The sequence below is a fragment of the Narcine bancroftii genome, chromosome 6, assembly GCF_036971445.1.
Source record: "Narcine bancroftii isolate sNarBan1 chromosome 6, sNarBan1.hap1, whole genome shotgun sequence".
In the NCBI taxonomy this organism is placed as follows: domain Eukaryota; kingdom Metazoa; phylum Chordata; class Chondrichthyes; order Torpediniformes; family Narcinidae; genus Narcine; species Narcine bancroftii.
The window spans coordinates 46,885,282-46,913,038 of NC_091474.1; the positions used below are offsets into that span (position 1 = coordinate 46,885,282).

Genomic DNA, 27,757 nt, shown 5'->3' on the forward strand with positions numbered 1-27,757 from the left:
TGTCAGCACGCTTCATAAAGGGGAGTGATGTGAGCTTCTCATAAAGGGGAGTGATGTCAGCACACTTTATAAAGGGAAGTGATGTCAGCACGCTTTATAAAGGGGAGTGATGTCAGCGTCTCATAAAGGGGAGTGATGTCAGCACAATTTATAAAGGGAAGTGATGTCAGCGCGCTTCATAAAGGGGAGTGATGTCAGCACACTTCATAAAGGGGAGTGATGTCAGCACACTTCATAAATGGGAGTGATGGAAGCGTCTCATAAAGGGGAGTGTTGTCAGCACACTTTATAAAGGGGAGTGATGTCAGCGCGCTTCATAAAGGGGAGTGATGTCAGCATACTTTATAAAGGGAAGTGATGTCAGCACGCTTTATAAAGGGGAGTGATGTCAGCGTCTCATAAAGGGGAGTGATGTCAGCACACTTTATAAAGGGAAGTGATGTCAGCACGCTTCATAAAGGGGAGTGATGTCAGCGTCTCATAAAGGGGAGTGATGTCAGCACAATTTATAAAGGGAAGTGATGTCAGCGCGCTTCATAAAGGGGATTGATGTCAGCACACTTCATAAAGGGGAGTGATGTCAGCACGTCTCATAAAGGGGAGTGATGTCAGTGTGTCTCATAAAGGGGAGTGATGTCAGCGCATCTCATTAAGGGGAGTGATGTCAGCACGCTTCATAAAGGTGAGTGATGTCAGCACACTTCATGAAGGGGAGTGATGTCAGCACACTTCATAAAGGGGAGTGATGTCAGTGTCTCATATAGGGGAGTGATGTCAGCGCGTCTCATAAAGGGGAGTGATGTCAGCGTGCTTCATAAAGGGGAGTGATGTCAGCACGTCTCATAAAGGGGAGCGATGTCAGCGCGTCTCATAAAGTTGAGTGATGTCAGCGCGTTTTATAAAGGTGAGTGATGTCAGCACACTTTATAAAGGGGAGTGATGTCAGCACACTTCATAAAGGGGAGTGATGTCAGCACACCATAAAGGGGAGTGATGTCAGCGTGTCTCATAAAGGGGAGTGATGTCAGCACACTTCATAAAGGGGAGTGATGTCAGCGTGTCTCATAAAGGGGAGTGATGTCAGCGCGTCTCATAAAGGGGAGTGATGTCAGCGCATCTCATTAAGGGGAGTGATGTCAGCACGCTTCATAAAGGTGAGTTATGTCAGCACACTTCATTAAGGGGAGTGATGTCAGCATACTTTATAAAGGGAAGTGATGTCAGCACGCTTCATAAAGGGGAGTGATGTCAGCTTCTCATAAAGGGGAGTGATGTCAGCACACTTTATAAAGGGAAGTGATGACAGCACGCTTTATAAAGGGGAGTGATGTCAGCGTCTCATAAAGGGGAGTGATGTCAGCACAATTTATAAAGGGAAGTGATGTCAGCGCGCTTCATAAAGGGGAGTGATGTCAGCACACTTCATAAAGGGGAGTGATGTCAGCACACTTCATAAATGGGAGTGATGTAAGCGTCTCATAAAGGGGAGTGTTGTCAGCACACTTTATAAAGGGGAGTGATGTCAGCGCGCTTCATAAAGGGGAGTGATGTCAGCATACTTTATAAAGGGAAGTGATGTCAGCACGCTTTATAAAGGGGAGTGATGTCAGCGTCTCATAAAGGGGAGTGATGTCAGCACACTTTATAAAGGGAAGTGATGTCAGCACGCTTCATAAAGGGGAGTGATGTCAGCGTCTCATAAAGGGGAGTGATGTCAGCACAATTTATAAAGGGAAGTGATGTCAGCGCGCTTCATAAAGGGGATTGATGTCAGCACACTTCATAAAGGGGAGTGATGTCAGCACGTCTCATAAAGGGGAGTGATGTCAGTGTGTCTCATAAAGGGGAGTGATGTCAGCGCATCTCATTAAGGGGAGTGATGTCAGCACGCTTCATAAAGGTGAGTGATGTCAGCACACTTCATGAAGGGGAGTGATGTCAGCACACTTCATAAAGGGGAGTGATGTCAGTGTCTCATATAGGGGAGTGATGTCAGCACAATTCATAAAGGGGAGTGATGTCAGCGTCTCATAAAGGGGAGTGATGTCAGCACACTTTATAAAGGGGAGTGATGGCAGTGCGTCTCATAAAGGGGAGTGATATCAGCACACTTTATAAAGTGGAGTGATGTCAGCGCGCTTCATAAAGGGGAGTGATATCAGCACGTCTCATAAGGGGAGTGATGTCAGTGCGTCTCATAAAGGGGAGTGATGTCAGCGCGTTTCATAAAGGTGAGTGATGTCAGCACACTTCATGAAGGGGAGTGATGTCAGCACACTTCATAAAGGGGAGTGATGTCAGCGTCTCATAAAGGTGAGTGATGTCAGCATACTTCATAAAGGGGAGTGATGTCAGCGAGCCTAACAAAGGGGAGTGAAGTTAGCGCACTGCAGAGTCATTGTCTCTCTGGTAACATGCCAGCAGGGAAGCAACACGTTCTAGCAACCCACGAGAATCTGCAAACACGGGCTTCTCCTGGGTAAAGAAGGGGAGCCTACACCATTCTGTACTGGCCACTCGTTGCGGCGATTTTGCCCGTGCAGCCGTGCAGTCGTCCCGCCGCTCAGTCTGCCACAAAGTGGACAAATCCACAGGACCTGGTGAAGTGCATCCTTGCACCTTAAGGGAAGTGGGGGATGAATTTGGACATATTTTGGAGATATTTCCATCATCATTAGCTTCGGGCGAAGTGCCGGAACACAGGAAGGTGGCTAATGTTGTGTCATTATTTCACAAGGGCAGCAAGAGAACTATCGGCTTATGAGCCTGATGTCAGTGGTTGGAAAATTCCTGGAGGGGCAGGATCCAGCAGGGTCTGGATAGAAAGGAACTGATTGGAGGTGGTCAGTGTGGATTCGTGTTGGGAGATCGTGGCTCACTTATCTGACTGTTTATTTGAGGGTTGAGAGGGCAGGGAAGTGAATATTGCAAAGTTTTTAACAAGGTCCCTCATGGCATATTAGTTTGGAAGGTTTAATCACCTGGAAGCGAAAGTGAGCTGGCCCATTGGATACAAACCTGGCTCAGTGGAAGGAGGTAGAGGGTGGTAGTGGAGTGATGTTTCTTTGATTGGAGGCCTGTATCCAGTAGTGTTGACTGGACCCATTTCTGTTTGTCATCCATATTAACAATTTTAATGGATGTGTAGTTGGCGTGATTAGTAAGCACGTGGAGAACACCATAATTAGTGGTGAGATGGACAGTAAGGAAACATATTGGAGTACAACAGGATATGGATCAGTTGAGAAGGTGGGGCAAGGAGTAGCAAATGGAATTTAACTCTGGCAAGCGCAAAGAGGTGCACTCTGGTCAGTCAAACCAGAGCAGGACTTACAAAGTGGATGGTAGGACCCTGTAGAGTGTTGTCGAAGAGAGTGAACAATTTAGTTAAGCAGGAAGGTCTGCAGATGCTGTGATTGTAGTGCAATGCACAAATGTACTAGAGAAACTCCATAGGTGATACTACACCTATTGGAAGTAAATGGAAACCAATGTTTTGGGGCTGAGCCCAACATCAAGAGGATGAGGAAAGAGTAGGTAGGATGAGGGGGAGTAGAATAGGAGGGAGGATGAGGTGGGGGATGAGTCCAGATCAACAGGTAAAAGGATTTGGGTGGGAATATAGTAGACAATGCTGAGGAGTGAGAGGAGGAGGGAGTAGGTATCTGATCAGTGAGGGAAGGGAGGGGGTGTGAAGCTGGAGAAAAAGAGACATAGAAATAGGGAGAGACAGAGACAGAGGGGGAGATGGACTGTGTAGAGGTGGAGACAGTAGGGAGATGGACTGTGGAGAGGGGAGACTGTAGGGAGATGGACTGTGGAGAGGGAAGTCTGTAGGGAGATGGACTGTGATGAGGGGGGACTGTAAGGAGATGGACTGTGGTGAGGGGGGGAACTAGGGAGATGAATGGTGATGGATGACTAGGGAGATGAACTGCTGAGGGGAAATCTGTAGGGAGAGGGGAGACTGTAGGGAGATGGACTGTGGAGAGGTGGAGACTAGGAAGATGGACTGTGGAGAGGTGGAGACTGTAGGGAGATGGACTGTGGTGAGGGGGGGACTAGGGAGATGAAATGTGATGAGGGGAAACTGTAGGGAGAGGGGGAGACTGTTGGGAGATGGACTTTGTAGAGATGGAGACTGTAGGGAGATGGACTGTGGAGAGGGGGAGACTGTAGGGAGATGGACTGTGGTGAGGGGGTGACTATGGAGATGAACTGTGATGAGGGGAGGCTGTAGGGAGATGGACTGTGTTGAGGGGTGACTAGGGAGATGAACTGTGATTTGGGGATATTATAGGGACATGGACTGTGGTGAGTGGGTGACTAGGGAGATGAACTGTGATGAGGGGAGACTGTAGGGAGATGGACTGTGGAGAGGGGGAGACTGTAGGGAGATGGACTGTGGTGAGGGGGTGACTATGGAGATGAACTGTGATGAGGGGAGGCTGTAGGGAGATGGACTGTGTTGAGGGGTGACTAGGGAGATGAACTGTGATTTGGGGATATTATAGGGACATGGACTGTGGTGAGTGGGTGACTAGGGAGATGAATTGTGATGAGGGGAAACCGTAGGGAGATGGACTGTGGTGAGGGGGACTGTAAGGAGATGGACTGTGGTGAGGGAGTGACTAGAGAGATGAACTGTGATGAGGGGAGACTGTAGGGGGATTAACTGTGCTGAGGGGAAAACTGGAGGAAGATGGACTGTGGAAAGGGGGAGACTGTAGGGAGATAAATTGTGGAGGGGGAGACTGTAGGGAGATGGACTGTAGTGAGCTGGAAACTGTAGGGAGGAATTGTGATGAGGGGGAGATTGTAGCGAGATGGACTGTGGAGGGGGGAGACTGTAGGGTGATGAATTCTGGAGGGGAGACTGTAGGGAGATTAACTGTTGTGAGCTGGAAACTGTAGGGAGGAATTGTGGTGAGGGGAAGATTGTAGGGAGATGGACTGTGGAGGGGAGAGACTGTAGGGAGATGGACTGTGGAGAGGGGGAGACTGTAGGGAGATGCACTGTGGAGAGGGGAGACTGTAAGGTGATGGACTGTGGAGAGGGGGAGACTGTAGGGAGATGGACTGTGGAGAGGTGGAGACTGTGGGGAGATGGACTGTGGAGCGGTGGAGACTGTAGGGAGATGGACTGTGGTGAGGAGGGACTAGGGAGATGAATTGTGGAGGGGAGACTGTAGGGAGTTGGACTGTAGTGAGCTGGAAACTGTAGGGAGGAATTGTGATGAGGGGAGACTGTAGGGAGATGGACTGTTGAGAGGGGGAGACTGTAGGGAGATGGACTGTGATGAGGGGAGACTGTAGGGAGATGGTCTGTCGACAGGGGGAAACTGTAGGGGGATGGACTGTGGAGAGGTGGAGACTGTAGGGAGATGGACTTTGGAGAGGGGGAGACTGTAGGGAGGGACTGTGGAGAGGGGGAGATGGGAGATGAACTGTGATGAGTGGAAACTGTAGGGAGATGGACTGTGGTGAGGGGGGACTGTAAGGAGATGCACTGTGGAGAGGGGAGGCTGTAGGGAGATGGACTGTGGTGAGGGGGAGACTGTAGGGAGATGGTCTGTGGAGAGGGGAGACTGTAAGGTGATGGACTGTGGAGAGGGGGAGACTGTAGGGAGATGGACTGTGGAGAGGTGGAGACTGTGGGGAGATGGACTGTGGAGCGGTGGAGACTGTAGGGAGATGGACTGTGGTGAGGAGGGACTAGGGAGATGAATTGTGGAGGGGAGACTGTAGGGAGTTGGACTGTAGTGAGCTGGAAACTGTAGGGAGGAATTGTGATGAGGGGAGACTGTAGGGAGATGGACTGTTGAGAGGGGGAGACTGTAGGGAGATGGACTGTGATGAGGGGAGACTGTAGGGAGATGGTCTGTCGACAGGGGGAAACTGTAGGGGGATGGACTGTGGAGAGGTGGAGACTGTAGGGAGATGGACTTTGGAGAGGGGGAGACTGTAGGGAGGGACTGTGGAGAGGGGGAGATGGGAGATGAACTGTGATGAGTGGAAACTGTAGGGAGATGGACTGTGGTGAGGGGGGACTGTAAGGAGATGCACTGTGGAGAGGGGAGGCTGTAGGGAGATGGACTGTGGTGAGGGGGAGACTGTAGGGAGATGGTCTGTGGAGAGCGGAGACTGTAGGGAGATGGACTGTGAAGACGGGGAGACTAGAGAGATGGACTGTGGTGAGGAGGGACTAGGAAGATGAATTGTGGAAGGGAGACTGTAGGGGGTTGGACTGTAGTGAGCTGGAAACTGTAGGGAGGAATTGTGATGTGGGGAAACTGTAGGGAGATGGACTGTGGAGAGGGGGAGACTGTAGGGAGATGGACTGTGGAGAGGGGGAGACTGTAGGGAGATGGACTGTGGAGAGGTGGAGACTGTAGGGAGATGGACTGTGGAGAGGGGAGACTGTAGGGAGATGGTCTGTGGAGAGGGGGAGACGGTAGGGAGATGGACCGTGGAGAGGGGGAAACTGTGGACTGTGGTGAGGTAGATAACTGCAAATTTTTATCTTCTGTCATATTTTGTTTATTATTTCTTTTGGGTTTAACTTAACATGGGCTATTTTTTTGTTTAACGTATCTCTTCAACGACAATCAGAATTTTGGTGAATAAGTACAGTGTACAATGTACATGACCATAATCTGATTGTTTTCTCTGGAGTGTCAGAGGCTGCAAAGAAACCGGACAGAAGTTTATGCACTTATGAAAAGTGCAGATTGGGTTGATATTTGGAATCTTTTTCCAGGGAATAAAAGTCAAATCCCAGAGGACATGCGTTTAAGATGCAGAGGAGGAATTTTAAGGAAGATGTGCAGGTCATGTTTTCTGCAGAGAGTGGTGGGTGCCTGGAACCTGCTGCAAGAGGCAGGTGGAAGCAGATGCAAGAGTGGCGTTAAGAGGTTGCCAGATAAACACATGAATGTACAGAAATTGGAGGTGGGGTGGGGGTGTGGGGATGAGGTGTATCATGGTCAAGCAGCAGTTTTAGTTAATTTTGGGCATGTCACTCAACACCGACACTCAGTCAACAGGCTGGCCCTGTGCTTCCCTGATCTCTGTCTGAACAGATTGGGATGGAGTTTGAAGGAATGTTTATATTGTGAAATGTTCACCATTGCATGGTCCATGCACTTTACATCCTGCCAACTGTCTCAGAGACATGAGGTTCAGAGATGAGCTTCCTCTCACGGTGCCGTCCAATCATACAGACGGAAGAACAAGGTACATCTGCACCATTCCCCAATCATTGGGAAGGATCAGCAGACACATACATTAATTCAGAGGTGTCGGGAGATTGTTTTGTGTCTGGTCTTGTGAATCTACAGAAAAAATACGACAACACCTGGAACCACTGGCCCATTTACAAAGGGGTTCTGTTATGTGACTTACAAAATTGCAAAACTTCCAGTTTTTAACCAGAACAAGAAAAACTTTTTCGTTTTCTAATTTTCGCACCAATGCAAATTGAAGAAAGCAAAGAACATGGATTCTTGCATGTTGCTCCTTTTACCGGAAGGTAGCTGTGAGAAGAGGTTGCGACCAGGGTGACGGGAGTCCTTCATGATGTTGGCTGCCCTCAGTGATGATTGAGTTTGCCACTGTCCACAGCCTTGTGCATTCCTGAGCCCTTGAGTTTCCAAACCAGACTGTGACACCACGAGTCAGTGTCGTTTCTAGAGTTCACCTGTAGAAGTTCGATAGAGTACACGTCAACGTTCTAAATATCCTCAGGCATTTTGAAAATCGAGGCATTGGTGTCCCTTCTTCACAGTTGGTTTGTAGCGCTGGCTTTACGAGAGACCCTTCGATGTGTGGAAACCCAGCAACTTGAAGGAATTATCTACTCCACTGCTGCCCTGTCAATGAAGGGAGGTGGAATCACAGTTTTAATTTGGGTGCTGAATGCTAATGCCAAGAACAAGAGGGGAGCAATGGACTGGGTTAGGTGTTATTCCCATTTCCTCAGTCATTGCATTCCAACAAAGTGGGACGTCAGTGAAAAACGGACCAGGAATAGCAAGTATGAATCTCGTGTAACAACAAGGCCAATGTCTCCCAAGTATTTTCACATTGTATTTCAGTGAGGATTGCTAATCCATCAAACCTGAAAATAAACCGCCTTGCCTTGGCCGATCCAGCTGGCTCAGGCCATGTGTGTTTCACAGCCTGCAGAAAGCTGCAGCAAGTGGTAAACCTAGCCAAGTCCATCAGTGAAGATACCTGTGGGACACGCTGCCTCAAGAAGGCAGCCATCATCATAAAGGACCCCATCACCCTGGTCACAACCTCTTCTCACTGCTACTTTTGGACCAGAAGATGCGGAAGCCTGAAGATCAGCACCTCTAGGTTCAAGAACAGTTCCTTCTGAAAGCTGTCAGGGACTTGAATCTCCCCATACTACGCTTTCATTTTTAAAATATTTTTATTGAGTTTAACATATAAACGCATACAAAATTTTAAGAAACACATAACATATACCTACAAGTACAAAAAAAAGGACAGAACGTCATTAGATAGTTCTTGAATCCACATGAGAAACAAGTTATTGAATTAGTCTATGATAACCATGTTAAACCAATACTTGCCAAGTTAATCCAAATAAAAATTGATCAAAAAGAAAACCTTAAAAACTAAATCCAATCAACCCCCTCCCTCTCATCAAGGGTGCATTTATATAGAAAAATGGAAATTATGGAACAGATGGCAACCTCCAGATGTTGGATAGAGAATCTCCGGAACTTTCAAAAATTCTTAATTCTTCCAGCCATGATCGTATTCTACGAATGGGCTCCACATCTCTACAAATTGAAACTTTAATATTGTATCTAATTTTCTCTCAGCTTAAATAAGATGATAGATCATGTAACCATCTGGTATGGGTAGGTGAAGAGTCATCTTTCCATTTCATTAAAATTGCTCGTCTGGTTATCAACGTAGTAAAGACTAAAACTTTGTGTTGCAGACAGAGTTTTATCTGGCTCACCTGAAAAAACAAAGCAATTAATGCACAAGGTTCTATTTTGATCTTAGAAATTGTCGACAATGTTTGAAAAATGTCCCCCTACTACTCTAACCCCAACCATAAACCACTCTATTACCACTATCTACATAAATGTCCCTTATGCACTCTCTGTAGCTGTGAATATTTATACATTGATCGGGAATCATGTGATGGAGTAGTGGCCGGAAGGAGAATACCAGCCCTCTCCAGAAAAGAAGGAAAAAACTGAAGAAAAAGCAAAGCCCCAGACACACAAATCACAACAAATAAGAAATAAAGGTGTAGATAAAATGGCACCTAAGAAAGAAAAGCCAAAAACAATGGGAAGAAAAGAAGAAAGAAAGATGCCAGAAGAGAAAGGTGAAGGCCTTACCTGCACGAAAAAGCAGGGACTCCCCGTGGAAAGAGGAGCCCACTCCCCGAGGTTAGTGGAGACCCTGCAGGGTCACAACTCACCAACCACAGGACTACAAAAATGGCTCACGGGGCCAAACAGGGGTGCGCAATTGTGCATTTGCGATGCGCACGACAAGGAGAACACCGATGGGAGGGGGGACCAATTGTGGAGTAAAACTCCACAGCACGAACAGCTGAGAGAGGCCCGACAGCAGGGCCCCCAGCTGGAAGATAAAGAAAGCAACGTGAACAGGAGGGGTGAGAAAGAAAAAAGGAAACTAGAGACACAACAGATAACCAGCCCAGAAGAAGAGGACCAGCATCAAGACACCATGGAAAAAACAAATACCCAACAAACTGAGACAAGCAGCTCAACAAGAAAATCAGAAGAGACACAGATTCAAGGAAGAGAAATTGAAGACACAAACCCAAGAGCAGACACAGAAGAAGAAGAAAACCAAGCTCTGCACAGAGGAATAGAAGGTAAAATAAATGGACAGTACATAGATTTAAAAATTTCAAGAACAATTGAAAGCATTAAAAGAATGGCTGACACTAGAATTTAATGAAATGAAAAGAAAAATGAAAAGTACAGAAGAAAAAGTGAGTAGAATAGAGCTGGTTATAACAGATGTAGGGAAAAGATTAGAAAATGTGAAAGAACTTGTAATGGCGATAGAAATGGAAGTGAACGACTTAAAAAGAAAATTGGAAGAAAGTGACAAAAAAGTTAAAGAAACACAGGAGTTGTTAGCTCAGAAGATGGATATAATGGAAAACTATAGTAGGCGAAGCAATATAAAGATAGTGGGTCTTAAGGAAGATGAAGAAGGCAAAGATATGAAAGAATTTATAAAAGAATGGATCCTAAAAGTCCTGGGAATGCCAGAAATTCAGGAAGGAATGGAAATAGAAAGGGCACACAGAACATTAGCCCCGAAACCACAGTCACAACAAAAATCAAGATCCGTTTTAGTAAAATTTCTGAGACACACAACAAGAGAAAATATATTGGAGAAGGCAATGAATAAAATGAGAGAAAACAAGAAACCACTGGAATACAAAGGTCAAAAAAAAATTTTCTACCCAGACATAAGTTTTGAGCTCCAAAAGAAAAGGAAGGAGCTTAACGCAGCAAAATCGATCCTATGGAAGAAAGGCTAAAAATTTATGTTAAGATATCCAGCGGTGCTTAAAATAGTTATCCCGGGGGAGCAAAACAGACTGTTCTCAGATCTGGAGAAAGCACGAGAATTTGCAGAATGCCTGCAAGACAGAAAGAGAGATGAAGAGATGTAACAAGAACAAAGAACGATGACAAAATACATATAAAGAAGTAAAAATAAGGTATAAGTAAGAACTAAAGGAGGGAAGAAAAGAGAAGTAAGGGAGAAAGGGAAAAAAAGAGGAGGGATTAAAAAATAATAATAATAATAAATAAATAAAAAGAAAAAGAGAAGAAAAGTGGGGGAGCCTTCATCAGAGGGCAGATAATAATTTATGTAACTAAGATGAAGAAGGACTACAATCAGAAAATAGAACAGCTGGAAAGGGAAATAGTAAGTACAGAAAAAGAACTAGCAACAAGGAAAGATATAACAAAAAGAAGAGAATTGGTGGTCAAAAAAATAAAATACGAAATATTACAAACATATAAGGTGGAGAAGAAAATAATGAAAATAAAGCAGAAGTATTACGAGCTAGGAGAAAAAACGCACAAAATACTGGCTTGGCAGCTTAAAACAGAACAAGCTAAAAGAACGGTATTGGCATCAAGGAAAAAGGACAAACAAATTACATATAACCCAACAGAGATCAATGAAAACTTTAAGGAATTCTACGAGCAATTATACCGAACTGAGAACGAAGGGAAAGAAGACAAAATAGATGAGTTTCTAGCTAAAATTGAACTACCGAAATTGCAAGAGGAGCAAAACAAATTGATAAAACCATTTGAAATAGAGGAAATACAAGATATATTAAAAAAGTTACCGAACAATAAAATGCCTGGGGAGGACGGACTCCCAATAGAATTCTATAAAACATTTAAAGAGTTACTAATTCCTCCTCTCCTGGAAGTATTGAACCAGATTGAAGAAACACAAAACATGCCAGATTCATGTAAAACAGCAATAATTACAGTAATACCAAAGACGGGGAAAGATCCACTAACATCAGCATCGTATAGACCAATATCTCCACTTAACTCAGATTATAAGATAATAGCAAAACTGGATCTACATTTCCCAGCTCCTTAGAAAAGCAGCCAACCTATTGAAGGATCATCCCACACCGTCCACACTACCATTTGTCTCATTGGGAAGAAGGTCCATGGGTATGAAATCATGTATTATCAGATTCAAGGACAGATTTTTTTTTCCCTGTTGCTAACAGACTCTTAAACGAAACTCACATTTCTAACGGATCACTCTCTGTAACTGCACTCTGTGTTATGTTTTACTTGCTGTACTTGTATTAAACTTGGTGCCAGATAGCAGACAAATTGAACATTTTCACTGTACCTCAGGGTATAAACTTGAAGGAATTAAGGTGAAATGCTAATTCCCACTTTGTGAATATTCACCCCTGACAGGTTTGCTTTGGGAAGTGTGGGAAATGGGAAGTGTGGGAAGTGGGAAGTCAGACATTTAGTATAAACTGCTTGTGATGGAAAAAACTATGTTTTTAAGTAGGAGAAATTAATAAAACAATTTTAGAAATCTTGGTGTTGAACCATGCATTAATTTAAAAAAATTATACATCTACCCTTCTATATTTACAATCTCTTATTATGTCTTAGCAAAGTGTGGTGATTTGATGTATGTTATTGCAGTTGGTATATCGCACAGACGTGTTGATCCACAGAATTTTGATGCGTCTGTACATTGTAGTTTTGTTTATGACAATGAACTCTCATCACTCATTCTAATGACATGACCATCTCCATTTCCTCACATATTGGAGGATTCAGTGTAGAAAAGATCCATCAATCGCAGTCACAATGACCTTCGATTGAATGACTAGTCCTTCACACATTTACCCATTCTATTTCCAGATTCTTTTACTGCTTTTACTTCATGCTTAATCTAATGGAGGTTTGAAAACTTGCATAGCTTCTACCTCAATCACAGACAGCAACTCGCAACCCCACGTGCATTGAGGTTTCCTGTACCCACTTGCTGTAATATTTTAATTTCCCCCCCCCCCTCCACCCCCAGAGATACTAATCCTTTGGCTTTCATCAGTTGGAAGCAGATGCCAAGAACTATATCTGTGGCTCACACTGGTAACGAGCAATGCATCAGAAGTCACAAGTTCATCTGTACTTTTTGAAAGTCAGGTGGCTGAGTTTTGGAGGTGCTTTTGCTGTGCCCGTTTAACTTCACCAACCAGGTGAAATTTCCAGGCAATGTAATTTTTATCATGTGAGGAATGTTTGTGGAAAACCCAGTGCATTTTCTCCATCGGGAATATGTGAAGTGTGTGGGGAGACTTACAAGGGAAAGACAAACAGAGGTCGTCAAATAGCACTGGCAGACGGATCATTATACATCCAAGGGCTTTTGATGAACAGTCAAGGAATAACAAGGAGAAAAATAGGGACAGCAGGGGTAAAATGTGCATGAGGGCAGGAGCTTCAAAAATGGTGGTGGACAAAGGACAAGAAACTACAGCACTCCCCTACTTACAATGATCTTGCTTACGATTTTTCAAAGTTACTTTCAATTTTAAATTCCAATCCGTTCCCACGCTTGCGATATGAGGTACGCTACTCACTTGCAATGTTGGGCATTTTAGTTCAATGCTTCAAACTTTCTTCATGCCCAGGGTGCTTTAGACAATAGGCTGTAGGTACAGGGGTAGGCCTTTGAACCAGCACTGCCGTTCACTGTGATCATGGCTGATCGTCCAAAATATCCTGCCTTCTCCCCATTAACTCTTTCTTGAAAGCATCCAGGGAATTGGCCTCCACTGAGGCAGAGCATTCTGCAGATCCACAACCCTGTGGGTGAAAAGGTTTTTCCTCAACTCCATTTTAAATGGTCTACCCCTTATTCTTAAACTGTGGCCTCTGGTTATGGATATTAATAATTTTTCTTTCAGTGCGTAATAAAGGTATTCAAAATTTAATTATTAAAAAAAAGTAGGTGCAGTATTCTTTTCCAACTCACGATGTTTTTGACTTACGATGGGATTGCCAGAATGCAACCCCACTGTAAGTTGAGGAGCACCTGTTTAGCCAATTACACACGAAAGTCAGCAAATCATCCAGCGTTCTTTGTGTAGCAAAGATAAAGATACATCAGCATCATTTCAGGGCTAAGCTCTTTGTCAAGGGATGAGTAAAGAGCAGGCAGGCACCTGAATAAAATAAAATAACCATAGGCATTGAACATATGGTCCATAGTTAGGAAGATGCTTCATGTTATCCTTAAGGAAGAAACAGCGAGCTGTCTGGATAGAAATTGTTCTATCAAGCAGACACGGCATGGATTCTGGAAGGTTAGGTCCTGATCAAGTAAGTGACTCACATCCTTTGAGGAGACAATGACCGGGATGGAGCGAGGGCAGCGGGTGGATGTGGTAGAGAATCCTCAAGTAATCGGAGTCGCACTGTAAGGAAAGAGGCCCTTCGGCCCAACTTGCCCAGGCCGACCAAAATGCAAGACTTATCACTGTCCACCGTAAGATCCCAGCCCCCTGTCAATCTAGTTTAATCGCTCCCATATATCCAGGCGCCGCACAAAAGACTTCTATATGTGATAAGGATTCACGGAGTTGGGGGTAATATCCTAGCTGGGTTGAGGGCTGGTTAAGCAGCAGAGAATATGGACAAATAGTGTTTCTCTGGTTGGCATTCAGTGGAGAAGTGGAGTGTGGCAAGGGTCAGTGCTGGGCCCACAACTATCCACAATATATATTGACCATCTGGAGGAGGGGACCAAGTGTAGCGCATCTAAGTTTGCAGATGACGCTAAATTAAGTGGAAAGGCAAACTGTGCAGAGGATGGGGAGAGTCTGCAGGGAGATATAGATAGTGAGTGGGAGATGGAGTGTAATTAGAGTGGATGTGAGGTTTTTCACTAAGAGAAAAATTGAAGATTTAAAAGGTGAAAAATTGCAGCCTGCTATTGTGCAGAGGGGCTTGAGAGTGCAATCACAGACCCATTCAAGATTCCAGATTTAATTTATTGTCATTGTAATAAAACAAGGTCATATTACATGAAATTGCTTTTGCCTGCTGTAAGGCAGACAGATTGGCCATCGGCAGAAATTGCCTGAAGCATTTTTTACATTCAGAGAGGGAGAAGTAAAAGAGAGGACCCCCCCCCTCCCAACCCCTACAGAGACACTGATTGCCTGTGGACTCACCTCCAGAACTTAAGCAGCCTCCGCAGACACACAGAATTCAATCCAAACCATTGGCAACCTGAGTTCCAGATCCGAACCTCCGACACAGTCAGGGACCCTTCAGCACCTTCGCATCCCAGTTACTCTTCAGCCACTTTCGAGCCAGTCTCCAGCAGTCCGCAACCTCTGAGGGTTCCTCGCCTCAAGTCGCCAGCAGTCTCAGTGCCCCCTCACTGGTCTGCCACCATGGTCACTGTCCCCCTGGGTCATCTTTCTGCTTCTCCTTCTCAGATGAGGTGGTCTCCCCTTTTTCTGGTGCCCTGTGCCAGTCCTCCGCTCCCCTGGAGCCTGCAACCCTTCATGCTGCTGCTGGTCATAGGTGCCGCCATCTTGGGCGCAGACCCTCCGCCGTCACGAGATTTTAGATAAAACCACTGTTAGTCATTCAAAGTCTGTGCAGAGCTGATAGCAGTTGACTGGGCAGTTGGACCCTGCGGCAGCGCTGCATCTCCGCTCCTCAATCCTCGTGGGTTCACACCAGCGGCAGTGCTGCCATTACATTTATTAAGATAAATTATTATAACAGCATCATCAGGTGTATCCGAGTGCATCCATATGCTAGAGAAGATATGGTAGATGCCCTGGCTCAGATTTACATCATTAAGTACAAGTGAGGTGCCAGAAGACTGAGGGTAACAAATGTTGTGCCTCTTTTCAAGAAGGGCTGCAGGGATGAGCCTGGGAGCCACACGAGTTAAACAAGAAGGTCTGCAGATGCTGGGGGTCAAGCGCCGCACACTAATGAGCTGGAGAAACTCAGCAGGTCATGCAGCATAGATAGGAAGTAACGGGTAACCAATGTTTCAGCCCTGGGTCCTTCATCAGGTGTAAGGACAAGCAAGTAGATATTTGAATAGAAAGGTGGTGGGAAGCGGGAGGAGACGAGAGGAGGGAGGAAGGGGCGAGGGGAGGAATACCAGCTAGCAGGTAAGAGATATCAAAGGTGGGAAAGGAAGGGAAGGGGTGGGGAACTGGAGGAAAGGAGAGAGACTGGCAGAGGGAGGTTAACAGGAATTGGAGAAGTCGACATTAGATGGGGCATTAGGTGTTGTTCCTCCATGGACATGCATGTCATTGCGGGAACGGTGTATGGAATTAGAATGGTTGACCACTGGGAAGTCTTGTTGCAGTGGACAGAGCAAATGTGCTCACTAAAACAATCGCCCCCATCTGCTCCCTGATTTAGAGGACTACTGAATGCAGTCGATGGCTCCTGCAGAGGAGGGCCAGGGACCACCACCCTCCACCACATATCAACAACTCTGTAGTGTACAGTGTGGAGAGAATCAGTCCCTTGGAGTTCACTTTACTAGTGACCTATCGCGGACACTCAGCATCTCCCTACTGGTCAGGAAGGTGCAACAGTGACTGCACATCCTGAGAAGACAGAAGCGGACAAGGCTACCAGCCACCATTATGTCAACCTTCTCCAGGAGTACATGTAGGTACATGAGCGTCCTGGCCGGCTACATCACAATGTGGTATAGTTGCTGCAGAAAAATAGATCAGAGGTCAATCTACAGGACCATAAGAGTGGCAGAGAGGATCACGGGAGTCTCCCTCCTTCCCTCCCATCGACATGATCTTTAATTTTTTTTAATTTAGACATACAGCATTGTAACAGGCCAATATCGCCTATGAGTCCATGCCGCCCATTAACCTACACTCTCGGTACATTTTGAACATTTGGAGGAAACTGGAGACCCCGGACAAAAGGCACGCAGACATGGGTAGAATGTACAAACTCCTTACTGACAATGTTGGATTTGAACCCCAGTCTTGTCCGAATTGCTGGCTCTGTGAAGGCGTTGCACTAACCGCTATGCCAACCGTGTCGATCTACCGGGATCATTGTCTGAAGACAGTGTGCAAAATCTTTGAGGACCTCTTTCACAGCAGCTATCAGCTGCTCCCATCGGGGAAGAGATGAAGGGGTATCAGAGGCGATAACACCCGGCTGAGGAACAACTTCTTTCCGTGGGCAACGAGAACGAGGAACGACCAAAGGAACAGCTCACACAAACCATCCGAGACTCCTATAGGCATGAAAAATATTTATTTAATTATTTGTATGTATGAATACTTGTCCTGCATATGTTTATCTGTATGTGTGTTATGTCTGGTTGTGTGTCTGTGTGTTTTGCATCGAGGACCAGAGAACACTGTTTTGCTGGGTTGTACTTGTGCAATCAGATGACAATAAACGTGACTTGATTATCCTTAATGTTATCTGCTATCTCCTGCCCCCTTTGCCCTCCTGATTTCCTTCATTAGTTTTGTTCCTCTGTGCCCGAAACTCTTGCAGGTATAAAGTTGGTCTTGACCATATCCTGTATTTTTCTCACCGTACAGGCTTGCCTTCAGTTGCATGTCTGCCCCTTCACTCTAACAGGAGTGGGTATGTCCTGGACTCTTGTCAAAACATCTGAGTTTCCTTAGATTACCTCTCCTTCAGACAACCTGCTACATCCATCCTGAGCTCATTCTTGAAGTCAGCCTTTCCCCAATTCTGAATGTTGTGGTCTAGAAGAGCTGAATGGCCTGTTTCTGTGCTGTATTGTTGTATGGTTTCATGGTTCTATGGTCCTGCCTTGTCTCTCAGTGGTGTCACTAGAGTTGGTGTCACCCAGTACGGTAACTCATGCTGTCACCCTCCCCCCCCCCCCAACCATGGACCTCCTCCTGTACCTGACCCTACAGAATCCTTAGTAATTTTTTTTGTACTAAATGTTGCTCATAAATCAGAATTCCCGTATATAAATTACACCTATAAATTACAATATCATCCTACCTCATTCTCAAAAAAGTTATTGATAGAGGTTCACAAATACTAGTGTTGCTAAAACACCAGAAAATTTGACAAAAAACAGTAACTATAAAAACCCCAGCAGCAACGAGAACAACAGCGCATGCTGGTAGCACGTGCACATGAGACCATGTGATTCAAAGCCTCATTGTCATTGGGTAATAACGACAGCTCTAGCCAGAGCGCATCGAGTTTTAGCCATGTAGGTACATTGATACATGAAGATGGGCTTACGAGAAATGTTTTTGTTGTTATAACTAACTACAGGGATAGTTTTTTTTAAATTTCTACTGAAACACTGCACAAAACTTTTGTAAACAATCATTTTGGTGTCACCCCCTCTAAGGGTGTCACACCTGGTGCGGTCCGCACCCCCCACACACCCCTAGTGACGCCAGTGCTGTCTCTCTCCATAACTATCTTAAACGTGATAAAACAATGGTCAAGGGTTCCCAAAGGCTCATCCATAAACACCATCCACTTGCACCTCTCATTTTCCCATGAATAGTTCAAGCATTGCCTGCTCCCTTGTTGGACACTCCACATACTGTCAAAGGAAAAAAATTCCTGCACGCATTTGACCATTTCAACCTATCTCAATTCTTTGCACTAGGACTTTCCCATTCAATATTTGGGAATGTAAAATCCCATACTATGACAGCCTCATTTGACCTATAGCTGGCAGTGAACCCCTGGCATATTTGCTTCTCTAATTCCTGTTTACTATTTGGGGGCTTGTAGTACACTCTCAACTGTCGGCCAGTGGCATTGACATACAGTGTGATGAAGATTGAGAGGTTGGTAATGGCACAAATCAACTCCTGTCTCAGGAAGGACCCACTTCAATTTGCCAAATGTCATAATAAGTCAATGGCAAACGCCATCTCACTGACCTGCCACTCTGAGTTAGAATCACTTGGACCACAGGAACGCCTGCATCAGGCTGATGTTCAATGACTACAGCTTGGTGTTCATACCAGCAAAACTTATGACCAAGCAAAAGGAAACCCCAATCAGTGTGGATCGGCATCGCCTCCTCCATGTTGACCATCCACATGGGGCTGAATGCTTAGTCCCCTGCTCTACTCCCTGTACACCCATGACTATGTAGCTTAGTTCAACTTCAACTCAATCTACAAATTTGCTGACAACACCACCAGTGTTGGCTGAATTACTGAAAAATCATGAGTAAGAATATATGATGGAAAATGAGCACCTGTTTGGGTGGTGCCAGGCCCAACAATCTTGCTCTCAATTTCACCAACATGAAGGAGCTTATTGTTGATTTTAGAAGAAGAGGCCAAGTGACCTCACACCTGTCCAAATTGATGGAGCGGAGGTGGAGGGGGTCAGCACCTTCAAATTCCTCTGAAGACCTTTTCTGGAAACATCGCATCGAGCCAACTGTGAAGAAGGCCCACAAACGCCTGCTACTTTCTAAGGAGTCGTCGGAGATTTGGCACGTCTCCCAAATCCAACAGGTGCATGACGCAATGTACACTGACTCTTGCATCACAGCCTGGTTTGGGAATCCAGCAGGTAATAAACATTGCCAGTCTATCACCGGCTCCAGTCTCCTAGCTCTCAAAGACATCTACTGTACATGAGGCACCACCTCAAGAAGGCAGACAGTAAGACATAAAGAAACCCTTGATTACAACCTCTTCTCCCTTCTCCCTTCACGTGGAAGACCAGCACCTCCAAGTTCAAGAAAGAAGGCACGTAGAACCCTGTAGTTGAACACCATTACAGAAAATTAATCGGCTAGATAAATAGTGTGGTTTTTTTTGGAAAATATGGAGCCCACTTTTACTAAATGTGGGTTTGCACGTATGATTGACTCTCTCTTCTTGGTGACCTCCCATGGACTCTCTGGTAAAAATGTTTTATTAACTCTGGTTTTTCTTCCCATTTCTTTTATAGGTGGGGGGATGAGAGATGGGAAGGTGGGAGGGGCGGAGGGATGATTATATACCACACATATAATTTCTTTTGAAATAATTTAGAATTGAATGTAATGTAACTAATATTATGGTTTAAAAAATTATAAATAATGTATTAAAAAAAAAGACCAGTTTCTTTCCAACAGCGATCAGGGTCTGAAACCTCACCTCGTTACACTGATCAGGGACTGATCCGACAGCACCAAAGGATTGATGCACTAAGACACTTGTATTTTTTTGCCCGAGGAGGACTGTGAATATCTATGATCTATTTTTTGTGTTTTTATTGTATTTTCAATTTAATTAAACATATAATGTCATTGTATTGTGGCTTTAGATCTCTTTATTTCAAAAGTACCTGTTCGGTTGCAGCAAGGAAGAATTTCTGTGTATGTGTACATTGCACAATGCGGATGACAATAAACACACGATCGCTATCAGTGGACGTCAGTGCCACCAGCCAACAGTCATTGAGGCAGGTTCCTTGGGCACTGGAATGATGGATGTGCATTTGAAGCACCTTACAAGAATGGTTTACAAGAATGGTTTGCTCAGTGAAATCATATAAATACGTTACATTATTTCAGTTACTCACTATTGACATTTTAAAATTATAATCACCATCCAGAACACACTCGAGCCCTGTGGCACCCACTGGCCCTGGAAATCCCCCATCATATCCGTGGATACTATGTGCCCCTTCTCCAGGGGCGCACAGGAACGGGTGTAACCCTGGAAGATGGGCAAGCAGTCAGCCTGGGTTGAACCTTGACTTCCCGTTGCCTGGACCCATGAATGATCATCTTGGCCAGGTGCAAGAGAAAATTGACGAAGAAATCCCTCGAGCGACCCAACCCCCTCGTCACGGAGTGTCTGAAGATCAGTAGCTTGGGACTGGAGTTTAGCCAGAACTTCAGGAGCAGGCCCTTTCCGATATAGAGACTGCAATCTCTCATCCTTCCTATATACCGTCTTCTCCTGGCCATAGAAATAACAGGTAGTCGGAGTGTTAGTAAACTGACTTAAAACTCTTTTATACGTTACAGCTCAGTGCCACACTTTCCCACCCCAGGTCTCCAATGTAACAGGGGAGGGCTACCTTGTAAAGAGACTTCCACTGGGGACCTCCCTCAGTTCTGGATGGCAAAACAGACAACTAGGAAAAGGAAGTGTACGATGTGTAGGAGATGTCTATATAAATAATGCCTTGGAGCCTCACAAAGCGACACAGTGGTCATCTCTACAAGGAGGCTCATGCTGTCATGTGACCAGCTCCCAAGAAGGATTTTGGGCCAGGGTCCCATGAGCATATCCAGCTCTGCTGTGACCACTCCACCCATCTGAGCCCCCTTGATACCCCCTGCAACAGGGTGGGAGGTGACCACACCCTAGATGTGCATTAACTTCGGGTAGCTCCCGCGGGAAGTGGCTCACATGATGAGATCTTTGACTGTTGAAGTGAGAGATTGTAAATGTCCTCAACAACTCACACAGGGTTTAAGGACACGGCCTGGTGCATCGTTTGGGCCAGGCGCTTTCTGAGGATTTCACTTCTGAACGTTCTGTTCGCCTCAGCCTCAGAGACTGGGAGTACAAAGTCTGTGGGGGCTCACGAGGGGGGGTCTTCATTATTTTCCTTTTTGAAGTGAGCACAGAAGGCATTGAACTCAACCAGAAGAGATGTATCATAGTTAATCATACTGCTTTCTTTCACCTTATCAGAAGTGATGGCGTGGAAACCCTGCCACAGATATCATACATCTATCTGAGACTCAAGCATGGTCAGGGATTGACTCTGTATTGGTGATGGTCACCCGGGGGTTGTATCTAGACTTTCTGTATTTTTCTGAATCTCCTGATCTGGCCTTCATCCATGGCTTCTGATTCGGGTACAACAGGACAATCTGAGTAGAAACACACTGGCCCACACATTTCCTGATGGAGTCATGATTGCTGTGACACATTTGTTTAGATTCACTGCCAAGTCCTTGAATGTTGTCCAGTTCACTGACTCCAGAAAGTCATGAAGCTGCTCTACTGATTCCCCAGACCATATCTGTGAATTCTTCACTGCTGGTTTCATGGTCTTCAGCTTCTGACTGGAAGGAGGACAGCAGACTGGGGTCTGACTTCACAAAGTGCAGCTGTGGAATGGAGCAGTCAGCATCCTTGATGGTGGTGTAACTGGGATCGAGAGTGTTTGATCCCCTGGTGGTGTACCAGGAAATGTGCTGGTGGTAGTCTGGGAGTATCTTCATTAAGTTGACATGGTTTGGATTCCCTGGTGTGGACTGAGATGTTTGTAGATCATAATGCGTAGATCCTCCTATGCTCATTTAACCTCTGCCTTTCAGGGTATAATGGCTCCAATGAACAGTGTTACTCTTCTGTTACAGACATGATGTTGCTGGAACTGATTTTCAGAAATGGAGCTCATGTTATCGTGTAATGGAGAGGCAGCTGCGCTCCTGTTCAGAGGACCCGCTACCTGCCAATCAAGGTCAAAGGCTCACCCCAAGCCATCAAGGTGACCCTGGCGATTGGCCCACCTAAATTACCAGATGCTGCAGTCCAGACAGCCCACCCAGACTCATCCCTGACTTTCACCCAATTGGCCCAGGCGAATCACCTTGGCTGACCCCTGCTGAGCCCTTGCACTTGGCTTCGAGTCACTGGCCCAGCCTGCCCCTAGTGATTGGCCTTCCCAGTACTGCCTACAGAAGTATAAAGGACCAGGTGCCCCTTTGTTCTGTCTCTTTTTGGACTCTTTGTGGCACGTTAAGTAACACCTTTCTCACTGGGTGGGGTGAGTTCCAAGGTTAGGTTGCAGGAGCCGTGTCTGTACTGGTCAAGGGGTAGGGGCACGTAGTATCACCTTGATCCTGATTGTTTAATGTGTACATTCATGTAATTTCCCCCACTCTCTGTCAGTTCCTCCCTCATTATCCGAAGTGTATGTACTCTGTGTGTGTGTGTGTGTGTGTGTGTCTGTCTGTGTGTGTGTGTGTGTGTGTGTGTAGATTTGCCTAGCATATCAACCCTGTTGTCCCGTTTGCATCCCCGAAATAAACATGTGCTTTGTATCTCGACTTTGATCTGGTTCTTAACCTGTGGGACCCCCACGGACCCGAAAAACAAGTAGTGACAAGCAAAAGTGATTAAGTACTGTATGGAGTTCCTCTCTTTTCTATCTTCTTTTGTCATCTTAAGTTCCAGTGGTTGGGGAGTGGGGGGGGAGGGAGATAGGCAAGGAGGAGGAGGAGCACAGCATCTATTTCTGGCACTCAGTTCAATTGGAAAGGTGTGATACTGGCAGTGAAACAATGACACTCTCTGTTTGTGTTCCACAGTGACCTTGTGATGAGAACTTGCCTCAAGGAGGAAGGTGTAAGGGTTCTCTGTATTGAGGTATGGTTCACTTTTGCCAGAATGGAGTCATTAGTCTTTCGAACGGCTTGGCATGCAACGTTGTTAATGCAGCAAGGTGAGTGATTACCTCCAGGGGCTACAATGTTGGAGTTTTATAACTCCTCAGATTTGTTTTCCTCTCTATCAATAAAGAATACTAAATCTGTTCAAAACGTTATGTTGTTGCTGACAATAAAACGTCGCCTTCACCCGGATATTGTGCGCCATGTGACCTTTTCATTCTGTCAGATGGGGGCAGAGAGTGGCTCTGATGTCTGGAAAAGAATTGTGCAGAAAAAAGTGCAAATTTACAATAAATTACAGTAAGAAAGAAAGAGTGAGGTGATGCCCATAGGTGTATTGTCTGTTCAGAAACCTGATGGCGGAGGGGAAGAAGCTGTTTTTGTAATGTTGAGCAGGTCTTCGGGCTCCTGCACCCCCTTGTAACAGTGAAAAAAGGACATGACCTGAGAGGCATTTGATGATGGAAGCTGCCTTCTTGAAACACTGCCTCTTAAAGCTGTCTTTAATGGAATGAAGATTAATGCCCAGGATGGCGCTGGCTGAGTTTGCAATCCAATGTAGCCTGCTCCTGTCCTGGTGCATGGGCACCTCCATAGCAGAGAGTGATGCAACCAGACAGAATACTCTCCATGGTATGTACACGCAAGAGTCTTCGGTGACATACCAAATCTGCTCAAACTCCCCTCTGGCATGCCTTTCTCATGAATGCATCAACATGTTGGTCCCGGGATAGGTCTTCACCTGTTGTGAGGTGGAATTGGAACATTCAAAGCCCTTGTGCAGTGTGTTCTTTTTCTCTCTCTCTGATTTGAGGCACACCTTTATTTCCTGAACTATAATTTCTCCTGAAATATTTGGTGTAGATTTTTAAAAATCCCAGAGTCCCTACTTTTATTCATGAAGAAGACTGTGGTGTGAATTATTGAGAGGTTTCATCCATTTCTCACTCGTTATAAAATGCTCGAAGGGCACCTCAATCTTATTCTCATGGCATGCATACTGAAATGTATAAGCATCTTTGATATTGAAACTCAGCCTGTGGATTCATCTGCTCAATAAATTATATTAAATGATTTTCTCCGAAGGAGCACTTGCGGACGTCTCCACATTAGTTTCCCCAGAACGTCTCAGTTACATTTCTTTCCATTCATCCTCATTGAAACAGGCCATAATGACTTGACTTCCCGTGGTTAGAGCCATTTGCAATTGCAAGGCTTGTGTATCCACTTGTTAAGGTATCGTAATATATAGGCTGGGGAAAAACCCCCACTGCAATTCCAGTTGGATGTCATGAACATTTCTACAGTGGAGTCACACACAAGGTACACAAGGCAGCAATGCATGGAAGGCAGTGGACCATTGAAGTTTTGGGGAAAAATCCTTCATCAGGAACAGCAAGGATCAGTACAATGGTAGCTGCTTAATTCTCAAGATTCAAGGTTCACGTCAGCACCCCAGGCTATGCAGGAGCCCCGTCTTGCCCTCAGCGCTGTCTCAAATCCCAGTTCCGATACCTGGTTCCCACGGAGAGTTTAACATTACAGCATGAAGGGAGTAACGTGAAGAGGGGCTCATGAATCAATGAATCTTGATGTCATCCGCAGGCTGTGGGAACCTGGAAGGAAACGTGCAGAGCCTGTAGCTTCTTGAACCTGTCCCGCTGTTCATTGAGATGGTGGAAGTCAGCCTGCACCTCTGAAATGAAATCAGACAACAGCACACTGCAAATGACATCTTCACAGCATTCGGATCTTTATTACAGCGATCATCCATTTGTATCCAGGAAGTGAGGATGACTTGTTGGGAGGTGTCAGAATCAGTCACCTTTCTGAAGTCTCAGCTCTCACTTCAAAAATACAGAGGCGTGCTTCTATATTTATACAATTTCAACTGAGTAAGGGGAAAAACGACCCTCACTCTTAATATTACACCATTTTATATATTAAAAATTGAGTTTCCCAGCTGACACCTGGCTTTTAGGTGTTTACCTTTCACAAGCGGAATGGAATTTATTATGGTCGAGCATTGCCTTGAAAAATACAAAATGAATGTTTATGCTAGCTTCATCTCAACCTTAAATTGAGTTCATACAAGTCATCTGTTCTTGCAGAGTCTGTACAGTCAGTGTCCATTCTCATAGCATTTTTGCAAAGTTATATTTGCAGCTGTCTAACCATTTTCAGCCATCTTATGATACACTAACAGTTTGTCAGCCATCTAAATTTTAAAAGCAAAAGCTTTAGCATTGAGATATGTCAAAAGCATTAAAATATGTGAGATATAAATCATTCTTCTACATGTTGAATCTATGGCTGAAGATTCATATCCACTTCTTCCCCACAGCCTTCTTCAGCAAGATTCCTGAATTTCCTCTTTAACTTGAACATTTGACTTTGAGTTTCAAATCCAAAGAAAATGACACCAATTATATGTTGGATAATACTCTTCTTTTCTTAACACCTCACACCTTATCTTTCTCTCCTTTCAGTCATCCTTAATATCTTGAAAGGTGAGCTATACCACCAGTTAACTTCCCAATTTCCTGGCAATATTCTCTCTCCTTACAACTTAAACACAAATTCTGTCTTCATTCAGGTTCACCTATATGACATTGCATCCAAGAAAACAATCTCCAGGTTTGGCCGAAGTGATCACAACTCTCTCTCCTTGACCATTGAATGGGAAACCATTGAATTGGGAAAATGGACAATATCAGGAAGGAGCTTGGGAGCTTAAATTCAGAGCAGCTGCACTCAGGGAAAGTACAGCAGAAATGAGGCAAATATTCAGAGAACATTGTGCTGTTCTGCACAAGTATCTTCAATTGAGGTAGGGAAAGGATGGTAAGGTGAAAGAACTGTGGTGTACGAGGAATGCAGAAGATCTAGTAAGAAGAAAGGGAAAGCTTACAAGAGGTTCAAGAAGATAAGAACTGAAATAGCTCTAGATAATTACAAGATTGCCAGGAAAATGCTTAAGAAAGAACTTAGGAGAGCTATAAGGGGCTATGAGAAGGCCTTGGCAAGTGGGATTAAGCAAAACCCCCCAAGACATTCTACAAATATGTGAAGTATGGATGCAGCGGATAGCGCAAGGCTGTTATAGCACAAGCAATCAGGACCGGGGTTCGAATCTTACTGTCTGTAAGAAGTTTCTACATAATCCCCTTGTCTGCGTGGGCTTTCCCCGGAGCTCCAGTTTCCTCCCACCCTTCAAAATGTACTGGGGGATGTAGGTTAATTGGGTGCCATTGGGTGGCACAGCCTCATAGGCAAGTGACCTGTTACTGTGCTGTGTGGCTAAATTTAAATTTAAATCTAAAGAGGATGTATCGTCTGAGGAGGGGATCCGTCAGGAGTGAAAGTGGAAACATGTGCATGGAGTTGGAAGAGGAAAAGGACCTTGGCCATTGTGAGGATGACTTAAAGTAGACTGAAAGGCTTGAGTGTGTTGACATGCAGAAAGAAGACTGGTTGGAACTTTTGAAAGGCATGAAGTTAGATAAAATAAAAACACAATACTGGAGAGACTCAGCAGGACAAATAGTGTACTTTATATACCAAAGGTAAAGATACACCACCAACATTTTGCACCTGAAGCCTTCATCAAGGTAGATAAGTCACCAGGACCAGACGAAATTTAACCAAGGAGTTGTAAATGTGCCTAATGATTGTGCTATGCACATGTTGTTTGGAATACAATCTTCCACTTCGTTAGACCCAAAGAGAAATGACAGACTCTAGTGTTTCCCAAATCCAAAGAATGAACACTTTTTATTTACGATTAGAGAACCATATATAGTGTTTACAATGCCCTTGGTCCTGAGGGAACTCTTGAGAGCCCTCTCACACACATGTGACTGGATTAGTTCATTGATGGCTCAAGGCCCGAAAACTAGTAACACCCACTTCTGGTGACCATTGTGTTGCCCTAGCACAAGGCTACTGTGGGAAGCAAGGGAGCGGATCGCTGAGCCACTGGTGATAATCTTCCCATCGTCACTGGGGTCTGGAGAAGTACCAGAGGGTTGGAGGATTGCAAATGTTCCCCTGTTCAAGAAAGGGGATAGAAATAACCCAGGAAATTATAGACCGGTGAGCCTTACTTCAGTGATGGGCAAACTGTTGGAGAGGGTCCTGAGAGATAGGATTTACAAGCATTTAGAGAGGCATAATCTGCTGAAGGATAGTCAGCCTTGCTTCATCAGGGGAAGGTTATACCTCACAAGCCTGACTGAATTCTTTGAGGATGTAACAAAACACATTGATGAAGGTAGTCCAATGGATGTAGAGTATGTAGATTTAAGTAAGGCATTTGATAAAGGTTCCCCATGCCAGGACCATTCAGAAAGTAAGGGAATCCAAGGAGGCCTTACTTTCTGGATACAGAATTGGCTTGCAGACAAAAGGCTGGTTGAAGATGGTTTGTATTTTGCATGGAGGGTAGTGATCAATAGTGTTCCACTGGGATCTGTTATGGAACCCCCCCCCCCTCCTCTTTGTGATTTTTATTAATGACCTGGATGAGGAAGTAGAAGGGTGGGTTGGTAAGTCTGTGGATGATACAAAGGTTGGCCGTCCTGTGGATAGTCTGGAGGGTTTCTGGAGGTTACAGAGAGACATTGACAGGATGCAAAGATGGAGTTTAAGCCTTGCCACCATATCCACCTCTGATTCTAGCCTGTGGGCCTGTGCTCCTCCATCTCCCCCTCCCACCCCGCCCCACCACCATCTCATTCAGGTGCCTGACTGC

At 45.1% G+C, this 27,757-nt stretch overlaps 1 long non-coding RNA gene across 2 annotated transcripts in view; it reads left to right on the forward strand.

Moving 5' to 3' along the window:
- Window positions 1-2,405: 2,405 nt before the first annotated feature.
- LOC138737505 (uncharacterized) overlaps window positions 2,406-27,757 on the forward strand; it is a 37,710-nt gene continuing 12,358 nt past the window's right edge. The window contains exons 1-2 of one of the 2 annotated variants that reach the window (XR_011340985.1): window positions 2,406-2,479; window positions 22,924-23,057. This is a non-coding gene — a long non-coding RNA (uncharacterized lncRNA). Of the gene's footprint in view, window positions 2,601-22,923; window positions 23,058-27,757 lie in introns of both variants that reach the window. The other variant, XR_011340984.1, reaches the window with a different exon arrangement.